Raw genomic sequence first — 24,666 nt, forward strand, 5'->3', positions numbered from 1 at the left:
CAATGAAAAGAGTGTTGGGTGCATAAGATAAGACTAAACAATTAGTGTCATTCCAAAGTACATCTCAAGTGTTGGAGAGCCATGTTGTTTGTGCAAGGTGAATGTAATGAAGGAACTCCTTGAGTGTGTAGGTTGGATTGAGAGTTAATTCTTAGTATGGAAAAACGCTCAGAAGCCCACTCTCTTATTTAATGTAGTTGTAGTGGCTGAGTAACAAGATGATACAACAAGACAACAAGCCATGATGCAATTATGAATTTGAATAAGTAATCATGTCGTATGCAGAATGGGAAGCCATGCTAGAGTACGCTCTCGAGTAGAGTGATGAGATGACAAAGACATCATTGTTCCCTATTTAGTAGACGAACAAAACCATGGATGGAAGTTGTGTATTGTGGGGGAATGGATCATTGTTGCGTGTATAATAGAGAGCTTTGAGGGAGAGTTCTCTACTGTGAGAGGCTGAGAGATTCTATGGAACAACAAAGGTTGTGAACTCATATTCTGATTGCATGAGGGCCAATAGTATTGAACATAGTGCCGTTGTAGAATGGTTAGAGTGAGGCGAAGGCTGAGTATATGTTGCTAAGAACAATGGGCTAAGTTGATGAATACAAAGCTGAAACTAGGCAGGTTGAGTGCCAAGAACGAAGAGTATTGATTTCCTTGTTGAGTGTGAGTTGGAGCCTACAAATAGGGAGTTGGAACTTCCATCTTAGTGGATATCTGAAGAGAGTTTGGATGTTGGTGCCTCCTACATAAATCCATGATCTTGCAAGTTGGTGCTTTCATAAATCCATGATGTTGCAAGTTGGTGCTTGCATAAATCCATGATGCTGCAAGTTGGTTCTTGCAACAAATCCAACAAGTTGGTGCTTCAATTGGTGCTTCTGGTAAGTTGATCACGTGTCTACCAAAGAAGGGAGTTGGTGGTTCCTGCTAGTGGGTGTTAGCAAATAAACTAAGGGAATTGGTGCTTCCTGTGAGTGGTGGCTCATTAAGATTGATGTAAATAGAGTAGGAGCTCATATTTTACATCATAATACAAACAAGCTTTGGTGTTTTTTTTTTTTTTTTTAATATCCTCGAAAGGTTTCCACGTTAAACCTTTGTGTCTTATGTGTATTCTAGTCATGGTGTATGCGTTTGTGTGTTGACTTGTGTTGCTGGAATATGATATGATGGTTAACCCTCACATGAATGAATGCCAAGTTTGAATGAAAAAATATAAATCAACATAAAAATTTAAATTATCCTTAATACCGATTCATCCCCTCTTAGTATTAAACATTGTTTCCAACATAAACATAAGCATTAAGTGTGCCAAAACATCAAGTTCAGAATTAGTAAACCCAATGATTAGTTTCTAAAGAAGGTACCACTCAAGTTGAAACAATTTCCTCATAAGTTCAGGACTCCACTCGAGAGCCAAATACTCTTATTCCAACTATTATTCAAACATGAGAACCATATAATATTATTACCATAGGAGTTTTATCTAAAACTCTCATTACTTCTTTGCCAGGGATTATGTTCTCGAATGATATTTATGTTGATTCTCATTAGGAAGAATTTGCTAAAAAAGTAACCGATTCAATGCACAACAAACAAGTGGTCAGTTACTAATTTAAAACAAATCCTAAAACAACAACAAGCTAACATTGGCCGTCAACTTGAGTCAAAAGTAGGAGAACAACAATCACGAACTAAGGAGGAGCACAAGCAAAGAATTGATACTCTTTTACAACAACATCATAATCACCTTGAAAACTTAAAGAAATGATTGAGGTTTAAAATTCAAAAGATTCAAGAGACATATGTTACTTCTTCGAGAAAGAGAGATATCCTGATTGAGAAACTAAGCTACATGTCCATGGACTTGAGTCATAGTTCAAAAAAGCTTTAGCCATTCAGAAGCATTTTCAAGGGAATTTGTCACATAGTTAAATGGGCCTCATCTACCATTGCTTTGTGACTCTCTGCAACCAACAAAATCAATTTAAATTGGACATAGTCTTTTCATATATTGCAGTCACAAAAATAAATTCCAAAATTCAAATTTTTAATTTATATATACCTATCTTTATTAGTTAAAGTTATATTAGTCTCAATTAACTTAACATTATTGTTCAACTCTTTTGTTTGGAATAATCATTATGTTTTTTAGACTCAAAACTTACAAACTAATTCCATTTGCAAGTATTGATCATTATGGAAATAGTGAAATGTGATAGTTTCAATGTACATATCGACCTTACATTTCCATATTTCTCTGAACTCATGATCCGACATTACAGGTTATATTTTCCTTGTGCATTATGATATAAACCAACCTAGATCTATCTATATCCGGATCTATCATGTGCCGAGAGGGATCAAATCCTTTGAGGTGCAAATCTTCTTTTTGGAGTGTAGAATTTGAGAAAAGGTTTGCACCTCAAGGGATTCGATCCCTATCAGCACATGATAGATCCAGAGTTAGATGGATCTAGGTTGATTCCAATTGAGGGCAACAATGTCATATTTTTAGATTATCATTATTATGTATATGTTTGAGATAAACTTCATACTTTGAAATTTACATTATGTTTTCTTTGCCTGAAATGACCATATAATTATGTTCTTTAGTTTAGTCTATTTTGCTTGCCTTGATCAATCTCAACTATTTTCTTCTACTATTTTTATTGTCACCCTATTGGTTTTTCCATATTTTCATATTGATTATATGAAAAAAGTAGTTGAAATCATAAACCATTCAAATCTTTAACTCGAGCTATTGTAGTAAATGCCTTACATTTTCTCTCTTGCTCTCCAATATTAATAGGTTGAATTACTATAACAAAAAAATCAATGCACATTGTCAATATTTTTTTTTGTTTACACTAAAACCAATCACATTGTTATTCCATTCACTTTAAATTTAATGTACCATCATACATCTAGTTACATCAAATCAGAAATCAACATCTACACTTAATTCAATGCATCTAATGCAAGCAATCAAATACGATTAGAAAAAAAACATCTAAACTGACATCAATGCAACTAATGCAAGCAGTCAAATAGGATTATAAATTAACATCTACATGGAAATCAATGCATCTAGCACAAGAAAATCAAATATAATAAAAAATCAACCACATTGAAATCAATACATCTAGTGCAAAGCAATCAAATAGTTTAATCTTATTAGTTCACATATATTTTATCTAGCTTAAAATTAAGAATAAGATGTTTCTAATTAATAGGTTCTAAAAATTTTACGCCTTAATGATTAAACATGATTTATGTTATTCTAATTATATTTTCTCACCAACATAGAGGGTCTCACAAGAACATGGAATAACATGGACACCTATCATAATGGAGAAATCGTGGAGCAGAGAATTGCTCTTCTCAATATTACTAATGAGTTAAATAATATTACAATGGGGACATCAACATAGACACCTATCATAGTGGAGAAATCATGGAGCAAGAAATGCTCTTCTCAATATTACTAATGAGTTAAATAATATTACAATGGGACATCAACAATAAATGACTCTGGTGACACTGAACTAAACTGGATTAACTGAAACTAAACTAGGACACTTGGATGGACTGGTGACACTGAACTAAACTGGACTAACTGAAACTAAACTAAGACACTTGGATGAACTGTTTGACACTTGAGAAATGGTTGGAATTAGATTCCCTGACATGGCTGTCAGGGCTTCAGAACCATAGGGCCATTATTAAAAACAGACTAATTTGTATGGGTTTTCAGAAGCTTCAAACAGTCGTCCAACTTATTGAGGGTTTCATAATTTTTTTCAGACGGGTCTTCTCTTCTCTTGTTATTGACTTCAGACTGTAACAACACATTGGCACAGTACTGCAGTAACTTTGATGATACAGAGGGCCCATTATTAACAACAGACTAATTTGTATGGGTTTTCAGACGCTTCAGACTGTCGTCCAACTTATTGAGGGTTTCACCATTATTTTCTGACTGGTCTTCTATTGTTACTGACTTCACACTGGCACCGTACTGCAGAAACTTTGATGATACTGTGAAGTTTAGCACAATTTTCTGCATAGGCTGTGCCTATCGCTCTGTGAAATTTATTTTTAGTTTCTTTTTTCTGTTCTCCAGATGAAAGTATGGTCCAGATTTGTCGCCATAAAAGATTTTTCAGATTCCTTTTTCTGTCAAAGCAAAACTACCTAACAGCCTACGGCTAGTACTACATCTATTTGTCGAAACTCCGTTGTCGATGCTAAGAACTGGAACATAATGCAAAATTCTGAGCAAATGATTTGCCACTAACATCCAAATACAAAGTCAATACTTTTAAACTAATCCGTTTAACCCATCATCTTCAAATTTATCCTATACCTTTGTCCCCATTTAATGACTGTCACCAAATAAAATGAGTTGTCTCAAAATATAAGCAAAAGTTGTAAATATTATTAGATTCACAAACAATATTAATATTTATTAAAGAAAATTCGTGATTTATAAAAATTATTTTATCATTTTTTAATAAAAAAATTAATAATTTCACGTTTAGGTAAAATAACAATAATATATTAATAAAATAAAGTTAAATGATAACTATATATATATATATATTTTATCTATATTTAATTTAATGATTTAATTTTTTAAATTATAATTTTTTGAAATATAATTTATAAATTTTTTTGTTTTAAAAATAAATAAATTTTAAAAATCAATATATATTTTTAAACTTATTTAAAAATACTTTTTCCACTATTATACTAATTCATAAAATACCTATATCAAATATAAATTATCACATTTAGCAAATCCTAACTATGCTTGTCATTTAAACTCATCATTATATTTAAAATTTTATTTAACCTATTAAATTAGTATCAAATTTTATTAACATATGGAAAGTATTGTCATATAAGAATTTTGAGATAACATTTAACATATACACATAATAATTAAAATATTGAATGATATATGCACAAACAATTATAGGGGAAAAATCTTATTTTATATATCAAAAATATTAAATAAAACTTATATATATTTAGATAATTTTGTTTTTCATTATTTTTATAAGATAATATTAAATTATTATTTATATATTAATGTTATTACGTTAATATTATTGTTCATAAAATCTTTTTACGATAAGATTTTTCTTACTATAAATATTATTCATTTTTTTACTAGTAGATTAGTATGTTAATGATTAGCAATAAAAAAATAAGGAAGTTTTACTTTATAAAACAAATATGTGATTTAAATTTTGTTTAGAAGGAGAGAAATGAAATTTTATGTTGTATTTATGTTAAATTATCTTTTAAGTAATAATTGAGTAGTATAATGAGAACACCTAACTCTAAATAACCATCACAAATAATACACAAATCATTTCTCTATCAACTACAAGGCCTTAGATTTAGTTCAAGTCAGTAAGATAACTGCTTTTCTAATTCATTGAGGGAAATTAAGAAAATTCAAGTAATCAAATTCAAATCAATAACAAGCGAATATCAAAGAATAAAGACAATTCTATTACAAAAAGAAAGAGACCACATATATAATATCATATTTTAAATGTAAGTTAACATGTAATCAAAATTTCATCTATATAAAAAAAAAGCTAAAGACAATGATATGTCACCACTGAATCTTTTATATATATATATATATATATATATATATATATATATATAAAAGCATACATGTATATATATTTAATTTAAGATGAAATACCTTTGTAGATGTGCAGTAGTTACTTGATGGATTGGATGTGGCACTCATCCGTTCCATCTCCTCGACGTGTCTGTTACAATATTATAATCTGTATCCAATTGTTGCATTTTAATTTTGAACTCATCTTCACATCTTTGATCCCTCCGTTTCTTTGATCCCTTTGTTTCAACATGGTTAGGTTTGAAAGGTATGTGAGTTGGATGCATAAGGTCGATGTAATGAGGTCTGCAAGTTCTGTTTCCCAGAACTTATATAATACCCTCGAACATATAAATCGAATTATCACAACAAGGTTGGTTGCAATAGTAATTTAGAGACCCAAAAGGATAATAAAAGAGTAGAATGATAATATTTTACTACTTGCGAAAAGATTTGTGACCCAAGAAAACAAGAGACAACTCTGTTTGTAGCAATTGCATACCAGGATTTTGATGGGGAAACACCTGTACAAAAGGGTATCCCAGTATTAAAACCTCTGTCCCATCAATGACAAGAAAAAAAACTCTCATGGTAACATAAGTAGAATTTTGAAGGTGAAAGGAAATAAGGAAATCGAGTGCTATGAGGAAAGAGAAGACAACCTTTAGAATTTGATTACCCCCCTCATATGGGGCCATGGAAAAATCCTTTTGTGGGCATTCAAAGGCATGAAGAAATTAAGAACAATAAAATCTATTCGTAATTAAAACCCTTTGCAAAGTAAGCGAAAAATAAATAAATCTCTTACTGAGTAAAAACCCTCAAAGGACACAACACGTTGCCAGGGGGAATTGGATAGAAATAATATTTGTTCACCCCTTCACTGTAAATCCTAGACACATGGACATGGTTAACAATAGAAGAATTGTCCAAGTCGATACAACAATAGAACAAAAGAAAAACCCTTTATGTTAAGAAAAATTCTGTGCGTAGATGTACGGTGAGTAAATGTTGAATGCAGTTAATTGAATTAGGTTTAGGGTAACCGATTCTAGGGAATAACCATTGTTTGTTGTTCATTCTTCACTGCATGCCTCCGAAAAGAGAGTTATGATTTCTCTCTACTGGGTTTGACCTTTCACCTTGAGAAGTCATCTATAAATGATACATAGTATGTAGACTTACCCAGTGATGGAACTAACATAGATCCAAACACATCACTGTGGACAAGCTCTAATATTTGTTTCACCCTCTGAGCACTAGAGGGGAAACTCACTCGATTATGCTTCCCATATATTACACAATTTTCACAGAAATCAAAATCCAGAGAGCAATTAGAAATAACTTCTACCATACCATTACCATGAAGTATTTGAAGGCCCTTCTCTCTAATATGTCCAAGCCTTTGATGCCATAACATGGTATTTTCTCCAGAGACCACTAGATTTTCTGCTCCACTTTCTGGAACAACATAACTATTGGACCCATCAATAACAATGCTACCTTGAAGCTTGTACAAAGTTCCAATCTGAACTCCCCACATCAATAGCAGTGCTCGCCAAACCATCTTGCAGGTACCTTTCTCGAACACTATTTTTACACCTGCATCATCTAGCTAGCCTACAAAAATCACATTTTTGGCCAATGTAGGAATATGGAGAACACCCAGAATTGTTCTAATCCTTCCACCTTGCAACTTGAACTTGAAGTTTCTGCGATCGACAATTCTAGCCTTCCTCTCATGCCCTAAGAAGACATCACCACCATCATATTTATCATACTCGCATAACCACTCCCTGTGGAGAGTGAAGTGAAAGGATGCACCTTAGTCAATCAACCATGCCTCATGATCTACATGTGTACTTGAAGAAGAAGCCAAGTACACATCCCTATCTTCATCTGAGGTGGTTTTCGCCTCTTTAGAAGGAGAATCATTAGATCCCTTTTCTTTCCCAGGAGCTTTAGATATACAATCCTTTTTGAAGTGCCCTTCCTTTCCATATTTCCAACACACCTTTATAGGTTTTCCTGGAGATTTAGATCTCCCTCTAGATTTAGATCTCCCACTCGGGGATTTATTTTTGTTTCTATTCTAGGACCGTCCTCATATAGACAAGGCATCACCATTCTGACCATTTGTATTTTTCTGTTTCATCTCGTCCGATAGCAAGGATGAGACTATTTCATCAAACTGCAAGGCAGTCACATTGCTACCTATTGCAACAACCAGACTATCCCATGAATCTAGTAGAGAACACAACAAACTGATCTGCTTATCTTCATCTGGATTTTTTATATCAACAGATAAAATCTGGCTTACCATAGTATTAAAGGCGTTCAGATTCTCTATCACCAAGTCTCCATCCTTCAAACTCAGGTTATACAGTTTTTTCCGTAGTAACAGTTTATTCACCAGAGACTTAGATTGGTAGAAAGTCCCTAACCTGTTCCATAAATCCTTTACCGAAGCTTCCCCTGATACATTCAACAATACTTAATCTGAGATACACATTTGTATTATGCTCTTTGCATTCCGATCCAACTTCACCTAGTCTTCAACTGACATTGTCGTTGGTTTAGTACCCGAATCTACAGCGATCCACTGATCTTTATCCACCAGCAGATCCTCCATCTTGAGTTTCCACAACTCAAAACTCTGACCATTCAATTTCTCGATCTCTGTCTTTCCACTGCTTGTCATCTTCTTTCACCACAAGAATCGATCCCGCAGATCTCCCACTGAACAAGGTTTACCACAAGCCCGAGAAAAACCCCTTAGCAACAAAGGTGTCGTCTTGAAGCTAAAACAAATTTGATACCAAATGTATATTTTAACCCCATACAAAAATACTTGCATACGAATTCTAAAAACAAAAAATAAACAATGGCGAGAGCATAAAACATAAAATAGATCTACACAAAGATTTTCCCCTGTATCCCAAAATTGGGTCTACCAGATTGATTTTTGATTATACTCCTTTCAATGTTACAATACACACACACATATATATATATATGCCAAAGCATCCATAACTCCAATCCGTTAATCCTAGATTAAAACATTTACATAATACCATGGGAAGAAAACTATCATGCCCAAAACCATATGTGAAAACCACACACAAAACCATAGGTAGGACCGCCCTCCTAATATAGGGTCCAAATTTTTTTTCCTCGAGTTGCTGCCTCGGTCTGCGTAGAGGGGGGAAACCACCCCCCTCAAACCCTTTGACAAGGAGCACTGCCACCCCCCCTGTGACCCCCATGCTACGCCTGATGCAATGAATAGGGGTGGCTATCACCCCCTTTGTAACTTCCCCCGCTTCGGCACGTGGGGCTAGTTGTGGAAACAATATAACACACACCCAACAATGATAAGACATGGGTCTAGTCTAGGGTACTCAAATACCTATAAACATAATAAAAAATAATATAATTTAGTGTTTCATGCAGTGAACCATCAAAGATTCTCTTCCAACTATACATTTCCGAACACACTGTTTAAAAACCATCCTACATGCATATCCAAAAATAATTAAAATAGATTATTTTTGAAGATATAACATATCGCTTCTAGTGCTAATCTAAAGTCATACCCTCGAATACCATGGTGTAACATAAGCCTAAGGTATCATAGGAAGTTAAATACATATACAACTTGAGTGGGCCTAATGGTTAAGAGCATGTGTTTCCTCCTAAGAGGTCACAAGTTGAAAACCAGAGGGTAGAGTATGTATGCCTTTGTAGACTTAGTAGTTAAATCATTGCACAAATGTGGGTCTCTTGTCCCACAAACAAGGTGGTGTCATACACTAATTTGGTGTCTCGATCGGCTGTGACCTTAAAATTAGATAATAATAATAATAATAATATATAAATGTTACAATGTGAATTGCTTAAGTTAAGAGGTAGTTGCATATGGTCAATATAACTTTGACACCAAATTTTAATTAAATAGAACAAGACTTGACATTGAGACAGAGTTCAAAACAAATCTAATGGACTGATATGTTCAAATGATATGAAGGATCAATAGTTCCTAATAGTAAGAGAATAAAAAAAGATGTAAGAGAATTTTATAATAGATGACACAATGTTAATGATTATTAATAATTAATTAATTTATTATTATTAATTACTTAATAAATTCAATAATAATAAAAATCATAAAGAATTAATTAATTATTATTATTATTAATTAAATAATAGTAATATAAAATTTAATAAATAATAATAATAATAATAAATAATTAAATAAGTATTAATAATATAAATTAAATAACAATGATATTAAATTTAATTAATAAATAATAATAATAATAATAATAGTTCTAATAGATAGCTTAGTTGGTCGAGTACTTGTTATTAAATATCTTTCTTATTGAGAAATCATGAGATCAAATCTCATCGACATGACCACAATTTCACCAACAAAAAATTTCATATAACATGAAATTGATAATTGATTTCACAGGGTAGCATAGACCCACCTGACTGCACTAACTATCTGTGTATATATAAAACTATAGATTATCCTTATAGTACTAATAGAAACACAATTTACATGCAACAATAAAAAATTTGTGAAATAAATATGGGCTTATTTTGGTATTCAAATAACTAGGCATTTACACTGGGTTTCGTAAGGGTTGAGCATGTATTTCGTTCGGAAATTTTCACCGTTTAGTTCCGTGCTAATTCACTTTTAAGACAAATGTACCATGACTAAAACATCGTACAATTCATATTATTTTTTATTATTTTTATATTAATTATTTTTCATTTTTAAAAGCTACTCATGTCAATTTATATTAACAAAACATAGTTATGGCATTCAAAACCATTTTCCTTGGTTTTCATGGATTCATTTTATACTACTCTGCTTTCTAACCATTTCCACAAAGCTTGCTACAGTACTGCTACGGTGCAGCGCGCTCTGCTGTCTTGGCCTTGCTGTGTCTCTTCTTTTGTCTTCACTAATCGACCTCTGGTGAATTTAGTGTGAACCTACTCGGATCTTTCACGCTCTGTGACCTTACACATGACTTCTTCGTCTTTCAACGGTTTGGAGTCCCTTCGAACCTTTGGCAAACCCCTAATGAACTTCGAGTGAAGATTATGAGACAACTACTACATAGCAGACAATTTATAAAAGCGCACAGGTATTCAAATGCAGAAAATGCCTTCTCATATTATTTCTCAGAAATGGATATAGATTACAGATTATAGATTACAAAGAGTATTCCTTACAGAGATAGACTATTGTTGCATTTATCGGACTTTTGCTTTTCACTGAGGAATAAGCATTACTGAAGGCTTCCTGGCAACAGATAGGCTCTGCCTAAGAATATACAGACTTGATTGGTATGCAGACTGACTTCATACTTCTAATAGATCTGGCCACTTTAGGTTCTTACCAGTGCCAAGCACACTGATATGCAGGCTTCTCAGATCTCTAAACTCTAAGACTCTAACAAACTCCGAATGTGACTGCCTCAACAATGAGCCTTACTCTCAATTTATAACAAATGAGAGGGGACAAACATTACTGTAGGGAATCAAACAAAGGGACAGAATCATTGCTTTCGGGTAACACCGAGGTGACATCTGCACAAAGATTCTTGGTCTGGAAAAGTAAATACTATTAAAAAATCTACGGAAAATATTCTGTCTACGATGTTTACAAAGTGGATACTTTTGTCCAGCGAAGCCCACGAGAAAAGTTGGCCACAATTAAGTCCTTGTGACTAGACAACATTATTACAATAATGGATGCTTTTGTCGGTTAAGCCCATGAGAACCGTCAGAATACAGTAATGTCAGGGAATCTATGCTTTTTGTACAATAATTCATCCCATGCTTTGGTGAAAATCCTCCGAACAATCATAGGTTTACCCAAAATGATTTGGTGTTTTACCTTAGTTAATACAAGCCATTCATAATGGTGGGACATGTATTCTTTTAAAGTTTTATTCTCATCATGAAAAGGAGACCAATCTCCTGCCATCATTTCTTTGACAGTTTTATAAGGTATGTGGAAGCAATCTGGGATGTTGTGTTCGAAACAAATATCACAGTGGAATCTGCAGTATGCTTCATGATAGAGTGGGTCCATTGTTGTTCTGTTAACACTGTAGTCGACCCACCATTTTTGTAGCCAGTCGCATTGTTGATTTCTTTGCATTATCCCCATTGTACTAAATTTTAATTTAGTATAATGGGTTTCTTCTTTGTCATCTACATTCAGAAAATCCCACCACAGCTGTTTATATGCTAAGAAATCATATACTGTGTCTGGAAAGATTATCTTAGGATCTCCTCCTAGCCATAATGCAGAGGTCTAAGTAGGCATGGGCCATGCAAGATTTCTGGTACGATTTATGCAGAAATATTTTTCATAAATCCCACAGCAGATATTATCACTCAGGTTGTCCCTTGGCTCCTTAAGGGATACGGCCGAGGTAACCACAAACCAATCTTTGGACTGCAGGTTCTAGCCTACCTGCAATCAGAGAGGGCTCTCTCTTTAAAATTTAGCTTTGTTTGGATATGATTTTAGGCTAGTTATGGTGTACATGGGTTTTGTTTTAAGTTTGGTGGGATGGGTGATGTTTTTCAAACAGAGTTGGCATGCATAGTGTGAGAAGTTCAAACCATTGGGCATGGAGTCATGGAATAGGGCTGCTGGTGCGTTTTCTTGGTCACAAGAGGAATACAGAGCAGGATAGCTACACATAGAACAATATCAAGCTGGAATAAAGATGGAATGAAGGTCAGAGATGAAAGGCAACTAAGAATCTTTCATCAGCTAACAGAAGGAAGGTGAATGAACGTTTATCTAGGAGCAGTCAAGAATTCCTAAATAACAGTCATATATAATGGAACTAGTGTAAATATGAGCCAAGAGGTATTCATATTCATAGCCAATTCAGAGGAAAACATATAGAAATAACAAGAACTGAGCATAGAGTGTTGTCAAGCAAAGCCTAAGCTATTCTTCTTTCTTGCTATTTAGATCATGGCACATAGATGATATAGCAAACATAAAACTGAAAACAGAGGTAAGAAACACTTATTGGGCCATGTAGAAGCACAAGAATTCCATAGTCACTCTTCAGCCATTAAAAACACAACAGACAGTTCATCATCCAAGCATTCCAGCAATCTTTGATTATAGAGGCTCTCAAAGTATACAACGCAAGTCTAAAATGAGGATTATCAACCAACCAACCCTTAAAACAATGAACAGGGTGGTTTATATAGAGAAAATATCCAAAAAATATCTATTACAGCAGATCTTAAACAGATCTGAGGGAATAAGTGCCTTTAATCTAATCTTATCCTGAAATAAATGCATAAAAGATCTATCTAACTGCTGCGCTGGGGTAGCTGCCTCAAAAATGAGTAAATATGTGTCCTTATGGCTCTGTGCTATTCATTTAGCCATAACTGTGCTTTGGGCTTTGATCCACTGCTCTCAGGTGGCTTAAAATATCATTAACTGTGATCTGAGAGCCTTAAATGGCTTTTACCGCTTTCTTTGACTTTGATGGGGGGCTCTTTAATGTTTATCTGCTTTGATATCAAGTCCTCCACTAATTTTTTAATCTGATACTCTTTGCCACTTCACTGATACACTTTAAATCGAATCTGGGCCTTATCTTTCCACTGATACACTTTAATACTGAATCGGGCCACTTCCCTCCCACTGATACCCTTTAATCTATCAAATCGCCCCTTTTATGCTATTTTAATGCAAAAATAGCTATTGCAATGCTTTCCGTGGGCTTCTGGAGGCTTTGGAGGAGTATCGGCGCTAGCCGATCAAAATATTGCCAAAACTGAAGAAATGACTGCAAAATGGAGGAGGATCTGCATGCTGATGACTGTGCTGAGGCCGAGGCTGGCTTCCTGGAGCAATACTGGGCTTTGGAGTGATCAAAATGGCTGAGAAATGCCTCATTTCCTTTGACTGGAGCGCGCACAAGCGCAGCTATGAAAAACATGAAGAAATGCCTTTTTTCCTTTACACAGAAAAAGACCAATTTCTATGTAAAAATTGTGAAAAATTGGAGCGGGAGCGGCACTGTAGTGGAGATTAAATCCTAGCCGTTGGATCGCACGATGGTAGATCCAACGGTTGCGATTAAATCGCAATATCGCATATTGGCGAGGCAGAGGGTTTATACATATGTGTGCTGCGACATAATGATCGCCGATATCGCTATTGGCGATTGGCTATCGGGGGCGGGGGCTTTTATATATAGCAACGGGCGATGCAATATGGGATGGAGCGATGAAATTTTGGCCGTTGATCTGGTGGGGGCGATCGGACGGTTAATATTCAGTCGCAATATCGCTATCGGGGAAACCTGGGGGGCGGGCCTTTATATGTATATGCGATGCGATGCGATATAGCGATAAAGGGAAATATTGCGGTAAAGCAGGGTTTTTATGATAAAACCTAAGTTTTATGAAAACTTAGGTTATAACGATAAAGCGGGAAGAATCGATAAAATGGCGGATATACATTTAAAAAGGGAAAATATGATGGGGGGAGCCTCCGATAGCGATATCGCATCGGATGCGATAGCGATATCGCATCGGGGCAAGGGGGAATGGAGGCATATATGTATGAGCCAACATTGTTACCACCTCCGACAGCGATATCGCGTCGGATGGGGGGAATTCCAATCGGAGGAGGGTTTTTATAATCGGCCAAGGGACAATGCAATCAGAAAAGGCTTTTTGCAATTGGAGATGGGTTTTAGTGCATCGGAGGAAGGTTTTTAAGCTTTAGGAAGGGTCCTTAATGCTTCGGAAGGGGTCCGATAGCATTTGAAGGGGGTTTTTGTGCTTTGGAAGAAATGAGGGCTTTTTATTCATCAAAGGAGGGATTTATGCAATGGAAGAAGTCCAAATGCACTGAAAGATGGCTAAATGAGTGAAATGAGGGCTCATACTAAGTTTCAGGCAAACTTAGTAATTCCCAAGGGATATTTATGGTTATTTTTCAACCAAAGGGAGGGGATACATAAATAGGGGGATTTTACACATATTTTAATAAGGGGAAGGGGAAATAGATGGGGATTTACATAATAATGTTAGAAGTTAATATGAAACTGGTGAAGAAAGCGCTAAGTTTAGAAATCTTAGGCTTAAAAGGGGAAATAGAACTTGTAGAAGAGACATGAGCACTCCTAAGAAAAGTAGACCTTTACTTAGGCAAATGTTATGAAACATGATGAATTTTTAGAGATGTCAAGTAGATCTTGACCTCTTTAGGGGAAGTTAGTGAATGATTTGGGGAAAAGGAAGAAGGGGAAGTTAGACATGCCTCGCTTAAGCTTCTCCAAATGGATTTTGCCTTATACTTGTGATTTGAATAGATTTAACACTTGAAAATATGAAATGGATCACAAATCATCATTCTGCCACCTCAGAACTACCTACCTAGCCTACTTACCTAGCATTTTGTCTTCTTTTTGGTTTGGGTGCACTTGAACTAGCAAACCCATCTTTTCAACTTTTCTTTTTGCTATCCTCCTATCTAAATCGATCCTTATGCCTTCCAAGGCTCAAATTAAGCTATTGAGCGCCCTTGCTTCTCTACCTATCTACAAATCTGCCAAGATTAAATAGTTTGGACAGATATTCATTCTCTATCTTCTAAAACAAGCAATTTAAACCTAGGGAAGCCAAGATTAAGCTGTTTGGCCTTCCCTTAACTATGAAATCTTTCAAAAATGGAAATTTACATAAAAAATGGAACATAGTAGTGGCATTTGAGCTTGCACACTTTCCTGGCCTTTTGTTTGGGGTTCATTTCATTTATTTTTTCTCTTTGGCCAATTCATTCTTTTTGCCCTTTGATTATTCTTTTAGGGCATACCCTCTTTACATTTTTTAAATTTTTCTGAGTTTTCTTGGAAATATGGAACCTTTGCAGCATGAAAAAGATGACATATTTGGCATTTAAAACAGTCAATCATGAAATATGAAACCTATTGCAATAGGAGGCTAACAGTGGCTCCACTTGGGGATGGCTTTTCCAGATGAAAAGCCAAGAACAGCAGGTCAGATTGCCTTGATAAACTGCTGCTGTAGGACTGAAAATCCTCCTTCTCTTTGATGGCTTTAACTGAATTCTTGGAGCCTGCGCACAACACTCTTTTTAACTGAATTTGCTGCAAAATAACAGCGTTGTTTGCTTTTTTCTGCGTGCTTTAAACATATACAAATCTGCCCTGAGCACTTCTTTGGAATTATTCCAAAAACAGAGATCAAAATGGTGCATTTGCTTTGATCCTTCCTTCAAAATTTGCTGCGTTGTTCCCTTATTGGACTGCTGTAAATAGACATGCTGAAAATACAAATATTAATGTACAAAAATAGAGCTGAGTTATATACATCAAAAGGGATCATGATAGTGCTTTAGCATTCGGCCATTGACAGGGCCTTCTTCAGCTTCTGTGCCATCCAAACTCTTTAGGAAATATGTGTTGTTGCCTTGCACAACAGAAATAATAAAGGGGCCTCTCCACAGGAAATCAAACTTGCCATGCTTTCCTTTGTCCTCTCTTCTTGAATCCCATCTTAGCACTTTGTTGCCTATGTAGAAATCTTCAGCCTTGGTTCTTTTGTCAAACATTTTCTTGAGCTTCTCTTGTAAAATCTGAGCTCTGTCGTACACTTGCTCTCTTGTTTGCTGCAAATGGATGGTTTGGTTTATTCTTCTTTGGATATCATTGGGCTCAGCCTGAATCTCTTGCAGCAATTTGATAACAGGGATTCCCAAAGAAGAAGGGAACTTGGCCTCCATGCCATAGACTAACTCATATGGGCTCATCCCAATGGATCTCTTGGTTGACAATCTGTCTGCCCAAAGGGCATTTACAAGCTTTTTGTGCCAGTTCTTCTTGTTTTCTTCCAGCACTTTCTTAATGATGTTAATCAGGCTCTTGTTGGATGATTCGGCCAAGCCATTACCTTGAGGGTAATAGGCTGTGGAGTGGCCTAAGGTAATGTGAAATTTATGGCAAAAACTGATCATTTTCTTGGATTTGAAGGCAGCAGCGTTGTCTGTAATGATCTTCTCAGGATAGCCAAATCTGGACAAAATGTTGGTTTCAAGGAATTGGATGATGGTGGAGTCATTGGCTTGCCTACATGGGATGGCTTCAATCCACTTGGTGAAGTAATCTGTGGCTGTTAGAATCCACTTATGCTGGCCAGAAGAGGATGGATGGATTTCTCCAATGAAGTCAAGACCCCATTGTTGAAAAGGCTTCTCGGTTGAAATGGGCTTAAGGGGCAAGGGCAGCAGCTTTCTTTTGCCTTCAAAGATTTGGCATTTGTGGCATGAAACAACAAACTTTCTCACATCAGCAAAGAGGGAGGGCCAATAGAAACCAGCCCTTAAAATCTTGTCAGCAGTGGACTTCCAATATAAATGCCCTCCACAGTCCCCTGCATGGAATTCTTTCATAACACTGTCAGTTTCATTTAAAGTTAAACAGTTCAGCAAAATTCCTTCATGATTCTTCCAAAACAGGGCACTATCTAAGACACAAAACTTTGATGCTTTCATCTTTAAAAATCTCTTTTTGGTCCTGGACAACCCTGGAGGAGCACACAGGTTTAACAATATAAAACAAATATCAGCATACCATGGGGATTGCAAAAAAGCTTCACTGATCTGTGGAGTCGCCAGCTCCTGTTCATTGTCCAGTTGATTAATGTCTAAGGCTTGAAAATTGGTTTCGGACATCAGTTTGGCTAAACCTTGTCCCTTTATCAGTTTAGTGGGCTTTATCTCAATGTCATACTCAAGGATATTGGCAATCCATTTGCCTCTTTTGCCTTCTATGCCCTCTTGAGTTAATATGTCTTTTACAATAGCATTTGGCACATAAGCAATCACATGTGAATATAAAATGTAAACTCTGAAATCTTTGATTGCTTTAACAAGGGCATATGCTTGTTTCTCCATGATTTGGTACTTCAAGGGAGCATCTCTAAGGGCTCGGCTGAAGAAGGCAATGGGCTTTTCCTTTCCTTGGTCATCCTTTTGCAAAAGGACAGCAGCTATGGAATGTTCAGATGCAAATGAAAAAATGATGAAATCCTTATCAAATTGAGGACTTGTGAGGATTGGGGCTTGGGTTAAGGCAGATTTTATGCCCTCAAAGGCTTGCTTGGCCTCTAAAGTCCATTTTACCTTGGAATCCTTCTTTAGCATGTTATTTAGCATTCTTATCAGCTCGGCCAAGTTAGGGATAAATCTCCTTAGGAAATTGATCTTTCCTAGGAATGCTTGCAATTCTTTGATGTTTCTTGGATAAGGGATTTGAAGAATGGCTTGGATCCTTTCCGGATCGATTCTAATTCCATCTTTTGAAATAATATGGCCTAGCAATTTGCCTTCTTCTAGGCCGAAGAGAGACTTCTTGGGGTTTAAGGAAATGCCATATTTCCTACAGGTTAGGAACACTTGCCTTAGGTGTTTAAGGTGCTCTTGATCAGATTTTGAGAAAGGAGTAAGGTCATCAAGGTAGACTACTAAGAGCCCTTTGAAAGGTAGCACCTGCATTCTCTAGCCCAAAAGGCATTTTCACATATTTAAAGGTTCCCCACGGTGTTGTAAAGGCTGTCTTGTCTTGATCATCTGAGTGAACAAGTATTTGATTGAATCCTGAAAAGCCATCTAGCAAAGAAATTCTTGAAGACCCCACAACCCTTTGTAGAATATGGTCCATCTTTGGCAATGGGTAGTGGTCTTTAAGGGAGACTTGGTTCAGATTTCTTAAGTCCACACATAGTCTAATCTCACATGTTTTCTTCCTTGTGGGAACAAGATTGGATACCCATTCTGAAAATATGATTGGTTCTATGATACCTGCTTCAAACATTCTCTTTACTTCTTTCTCAATCAAGGGGAGAAGCATAGGATTGATTCTCCTTAGTTTCTGTTTGAAAGGCTTTTGATTTGGTTTCAAAGGGATAGTATGTTGAATCACTGAAGTATCATAGGACTTGAGGTCCTCATAACTCCATGCAAATACATCGTGGAACTCTTTAAACAAGTCAACATATTTTGGCTTTTGATTGGGAGGCAAAGACTTGGACAATTTTATCATTTTGGGCTTTTCAGCTGTCCCAATATTACAGTCTTCAATTGCAGCATTTAATGGTTGCATCTTTGGCTTTTTGGGGATATCATTTGAATCAAAAATGTCTTCTAAGGGAGTCAGGCCTGTGGGCAGAAAGTTGTCTTTTAATTCAATAACTTCAGCCTCTGTTTCAGCTATTTCATCCAAATTCATTTGTTTCAGCTCTTGTATATTCTTCTCATCAAAAATGGTTGGGCACAACATTTGATTTGCTGCTTCAGCTGTTATAGTCTGCTCATTTTGGCTCATTTGCTGTTGTGGGTCATCCATGGCATCCATATCAATGTTTAAGCTTGAAAATTCTTGCTGTAAAGTGAGGAAATTGTTGATCTGTGCATCATTTTCAAAGACTTGCCAGTCTTTGACATTGTTTGGGACTGCAGGCCTGTGTTTGATTTCAGCTGAGAAATGGTGATTGGGCTCAAAAGGCAGCTTGCATGTGCTGGCAAAAGTAGCTAGGCTGTGTGCATGTAGATTATGGCTTCTTGGAATTTTGGCAAGCTTGCATTCGGTGAAGGTATCAAGTATTTCTGTGGCAGCAGTCCTATAAGCTCTTAGCCTATTGTCATTTGTAACAAAGTTGCCTTTCATCTGTTGAATGATCAAATCGGAGTCACCTAGAATGGAAACTTTTGCAGCTCCTAGAGATTTGATTAGCTTAAGGCCTAAAAGGAGGGCTTCATACTCTGCCATGTTGTTAGTACATCTGAAGTTTAATCTATAAGCATGACCCTCTGCATGATTGTTTTGTGTATTATGGATCCATACTCCTGCCCCTGCTCCTAGCTTATTAACTGAACCATCAAACTCCAAATACCATAGGATTTCTTGCTCTTGACTAGTATTGAGAGTTTCAACCATTTTAGGAGTGGGCACATTTGAGTTTTTTGTTTTATTGAGTTGCTTTTGTGTGCTGGTTGCATTGATTGTTTTGACAGTTTCTTGGGTGTGGGCAACCGATTCTTCATTTATGCAGATTTCTTGCTCTAAAGCCAAAGGTTTATCATCATTCAGAGGACTTGTATTAGCATTAAACAAGATGAAAGAATCCATATCAGAATGGATTCAATAGATAGGAAAGTTTTGGGGCTTTTCCTCACTACTTACCACATATTTCATAAGTGTTTCCCTATACAGTCTTTTTGGTCACCCAAAGAATGATATAGTGGCATAAGAGAGGTCTAGTTGGAGAGATCCTTGGAGTTTTACTCCCCAAGATCTTGATAAGAGCATGCCATACTTTGGTGGAATGTCAGCAACCACCATGTCCATTAGGATTGTTTTGTTGGGATATTGGACTAAAGACACACATAAATCTTTGATTAAGCCTAAACACTTGACCTGACTAGAATCAAATGAAAATAAGTCTTTGTAGGGTCTAGTGACATCAAGGTTTAGCTTCTCCATTACAGCTTTCGGCATTAGGTTGTGTGAAGCACCTAAATCAAACATTGCATTGTGCAAGACTTTATCATGTATGTGCAAACTGACATAAAAGGGTAGAACAGCTCCATGTGCTGTTTTACCATCGACTTCAGGACCGAAAAGTAGCTCAGGTTGATCATCTAAAACATTTACATTATCCCTATTCTCTGGCATTTGCAGTGATCTTTTGATTTGCTGTCTATATACTTCATGTTTGGCAAGCTCAAAGAGAGGAATATATATCTTCAATTTACCAATTTCTGCTTCTAAATCAAATGATTTTTCTGATTGAGTTTTAGTATTGTGACTGGCAGATTTTGCTTTTTCAATTGGCTCTTCAATGATCTGCTCTTGATTTTGACTGTTGTTTTCAAGTATTTCTGTTTTGGGAAGGCTTTGAGGAGTGCTGTTTGAATTCTCTTTTGAGGAAGAGGATACAAAAGGCTGGTTATTAGAGGCTTGAACATCTGATATATCTGTTATATCCTCTACAGTTACTTCTTTTGGGTTTGTTTTATCAGCAGGTTTTGTGAGAACAGCTTTGTCCTTTATCTTCTTAGGCTGCTTGGCATCCTTTGGCTTGATGGGATCAGACACATCAATGGTTCTTGTTCTCAATTTGTATTGTTTATGGACTTCGTAGATAGCTGAATCATAGCCTTCTTTGAAGTCAAATGACTCTCCAGACTTGGTCTGAAATTGATTTATGTCATGGTCATCTTGGTCTTCTTGGGTTAGAAAAACTTGTTGATCACCCTTTAAACCCATCAAGTTGATATGAGAGTCATCGGTTGGCTCACTAGATGTGGATGCTTCAGCATAGTTTTCATGAAAAGGAGGTCTTATATCATGGTTTGGACTAGCCCTTCCAACGTTTGGGTTCTGATTTTTCCTAAAATTTGGGTTTCTAATAGGATTGCTTGGTTTTCCTTCCCATGAGGCCTTTCTTTCAATGGTTCCCACTCTATCTCCAATACTGTCCATACCTTTCATTATTGCATCAAGTTTTTTCTCAAAAACTGAAGGTTCATCTTTAAAAGTAGTTCTTCTCTCAGCTCTTGCTCTATTTCGTTTGGCAATCAGATTTGCCTCCACACTAACAGCTATATTCTGCATTTCTGCTAAGGTTTGAGGGGCTCTTTCCCTCAATTGATATGCCATGTCTGAATCAAATCCATCAGGGAATTTGTATAAAGCTAGATCAGGTGGAGGTCTAAGGTTTTGTGGAATAGCACTGTAAACATTGTTGAACCTAGCACAATAGTCTAAGACAGCCTCTTGAGGGCCTCTTTTGATAGTGTCATATTCAGCTAGAATGTGCAGTGGATCTTTCCTCTTCTCCCATCTGTTAAGAAATGTTTGGTAAAGGGCCTCTGGGTCAGCTATGGAATTTGCAGGAAGAGCTCTAAACCAAGGCCTTACATCTCCAGTCAAACTTTGGACAAAAATTTTCATTCTTACACCATCATCATCTATTTCATAATTCTCAAAATAGTCCTGCATTTTCTTGGTATGTTGCAGGGCTGTGCAAGAACCAGTACCATCAAAATATGTGATTTTAGTTTGATAATCCTGAGGCATAGCCCCTGGATTTGCAGGTAACTGTAAAGGTGCATATCTGTTAGCCATATTTACAGGGATAAGTGGAACAGCAGGGATAAATGGAACAGCTGGAACAACTGGGATAATAGAAGTAGTAGTGGTAGTATGTGCAGTGAATGGAGGTGTGGAAAAGGTGCTTGGAGAGGTGGATGATGAACAAGGGGAAGTAGGGGCTGAACGAAATAAAACTTTAACAGGGGTTGGAAAACAGCTTGGCTGAACTGTTTCAGGACTAGAATCAGCAAGATCTTCTTGTTTTTCTTTCCTAGAGATCTTTGGAATTATATTAGGATTTTCAAAAACAGCTGGGGGATTTGGGTCTGGATTTGACCTGGTATTGCGAGTTTTCTTCTTGGGAGCCAGCTTCTGAACTGTTTTTTGGAATTTTCTGAGATTTTCCCCAGTGGAGTCGCTAATGATGTTATCACTCAGGTTGTCCCTTGGCTCCTTAAGGGATACGGCCGAGGTAACCACAAACCAATCTTTGGACTGCAGGTTCTAGCCTACCTGCAATCAAAGAGGGCTCTCTCTTTAAAATTTAGCTTTGTTTGGATATGATTTTAGGCTAGTTATGGTGTACATGGGTTTTGTTTTAAGTTTGGTGGGATGGGTGATGTTTTTCAAACAGAGTTGGCATGCATAGTGTGAGAAGTTCAAACCATTGGGCATGGAGTCATGGATTAGGGCTGCTGGTGCGTTTTCTTGGTCACAAGAGGAATACAGAGCAGGATAGCTACACATAGAACAATATCAAGCTGGAATAAAGATGGAATGAAGGTCAGAGATGAAAGGCAACTAAGAATCTTTCATTAGCTAACAGAAGGAAGGTGAATGAACGTTTATCTAGGAGTAGTCAAGAATTCCTAAATAACAGTCATATATAATAGAACTAGTGTAAATATGAGCCAAGAGGTATTCATATTCATAGCCAATTCAGAGGAAAACATATAGAAATAACAAGAACTGAGCATAGAGTGCTGTCAAGCAAAGCCTAAGCTATTCTTCTTTCTTGCTATTTAGATCATGGCACATAGATGATATAGCAAACATAAAACTGAAAACAGAGGTAAGAAACACTTATTGGGCCATGTAGAAGCACGAGAATTCCATAGTCACTCTTCAGCCATTAAAAACACAACAGACAGTTCATCATCCAAGCATTCCAGCAATCTTTGATTATAGACGCTCTCAAAGTATACAACGCAAGTCTAAAATGAGGATTATCAACCAACCAACCCTTAAAACAATGAACAGGGTGGTTTATATAGAAAATATCCAAAAAATATCTATTACAGCAGATCTTAAACAAATCTGAGGGAATAAGTGCCTTTAATATAATCTTATCTTGAAATAAATGCATAAATGATCTATCTAACTGCTGTGCTGGGGCAGCTGCCTCAAAAATGAGTAAATATGTGTTCTTATGGCTCTGTGCTGTTCATTTAGCCATAACTATGCTTTGGGCTTTGATCCACTACACTCAGGTGGCTTAAAATATCATTAACTATGATCTGAGAGCCTTAAATGGCTTTTACCGCTTTCTTTGACTTTGATGGGGGGCTCTTTAATGTTTATCTGCTTTGATATCAAGTCCTCCACTGATATTTTTAATCTGATACTCTTTGCCGCTTCACTGATACACTTTAACTCGAATCTGGGCCTTATCTTTCCACTGATACACTTTAATACTGAATCGGGCCACTTTCCTCCCTCTAATACCTTTTAATCTGTCAAATCGCCCCTTTTCTGCTATTTTAATGCAAAAATAGCTGCTGCAATGCTTTTCGTGGGCTTCTGGAGGCTTTGGAGGAGTATCGGCGCTAGCCAATGAAAATATTGCCAAAACTGAAGAAATCACTGCAAAGTGGAGGAGGATCTGCATGCTGATGACTGTGCTGAGGCTGAGGCTGGCTTCCTGGAGCAATACTGGTCTTTGGAGCGATCAAAATGGCTGAGAAATGCCTCATTTCCTTTGACTGGAGCGCGCACAGGCGCAGCTATGAAAAACATGAAGAAATGCCTTTTTTCCTTTACACAGAAAAAGACCAATTTCTATGTAAAAATCGTGAAAAATTGGAGCGGGAGCGGCATTGTAGTGGAGATTAAATCCTGGCCGTTGGATCGCGTGATGGTAGATCCAACGGTTGTGATTAAATCGCAATATCGCATATCGGCGGGGTGGAGGGTTTATACATATGTGTGCTGCGACATAGCGATCGTCGATATCGCTATCGGCGATCGGCTATCGGGGGCGGGGGCTTTTATATATAGCGACGGGCGATGCGATATGGGATGGAGCGATGAAATCTGGGCCGTTGATCTGGTGGGGGCGATCAGACGGTTAATATTCAGTCGCAATATCGCTATCAGGGAAACCCGGGGGGCGAGCCTTTATATGTATATGTGATGCGATGCGATATAGCGATAAAGGGAAATATTGCGGTAAAGCGGGGTTTTTATGATAAAACCTAAGTTTTATGAAAACTTAGGTTATAACGATAACGTGGGAAGAATCGATAAAATGGCGGATATACATTTAAAAAGGGAAAATATGATGGGGGGAGCCTCCGATAGCGATATCGCATCGGGGCAAGGGGGAATGGAGGCATATATGTATGGGCCAACATTGTTACCACCTCCGACAACGATATCGCGTCAAAGGGGGGGAATTCCAATTGGAGGAGGGTTTTTATAATTGGCCAAGGGACAATGCAATCGGCAAAGGCTTTTTGCAATCGGAGATGGGTTTTAGTGCATCGGAGGAAGGTTTTTAAGCTTTAGGAAGGGTCCTTAATGCATCGGAAGGGG

Source organism: Pinus tabuliformis, chromosome 3_2 (genome assembly GCF_031772625.1).
Source record: "Pinus tabuliformis cultivar Carrire ecotype Pingquan chromosome 3_2, CPIR1, whole genome shotgun sequence".
NCBI lineage: Eukaryota > Viridiplantae > Streptophyta > Pinopsida > Pinales > Pinaceae > Pinus > Pinus tabuliformis.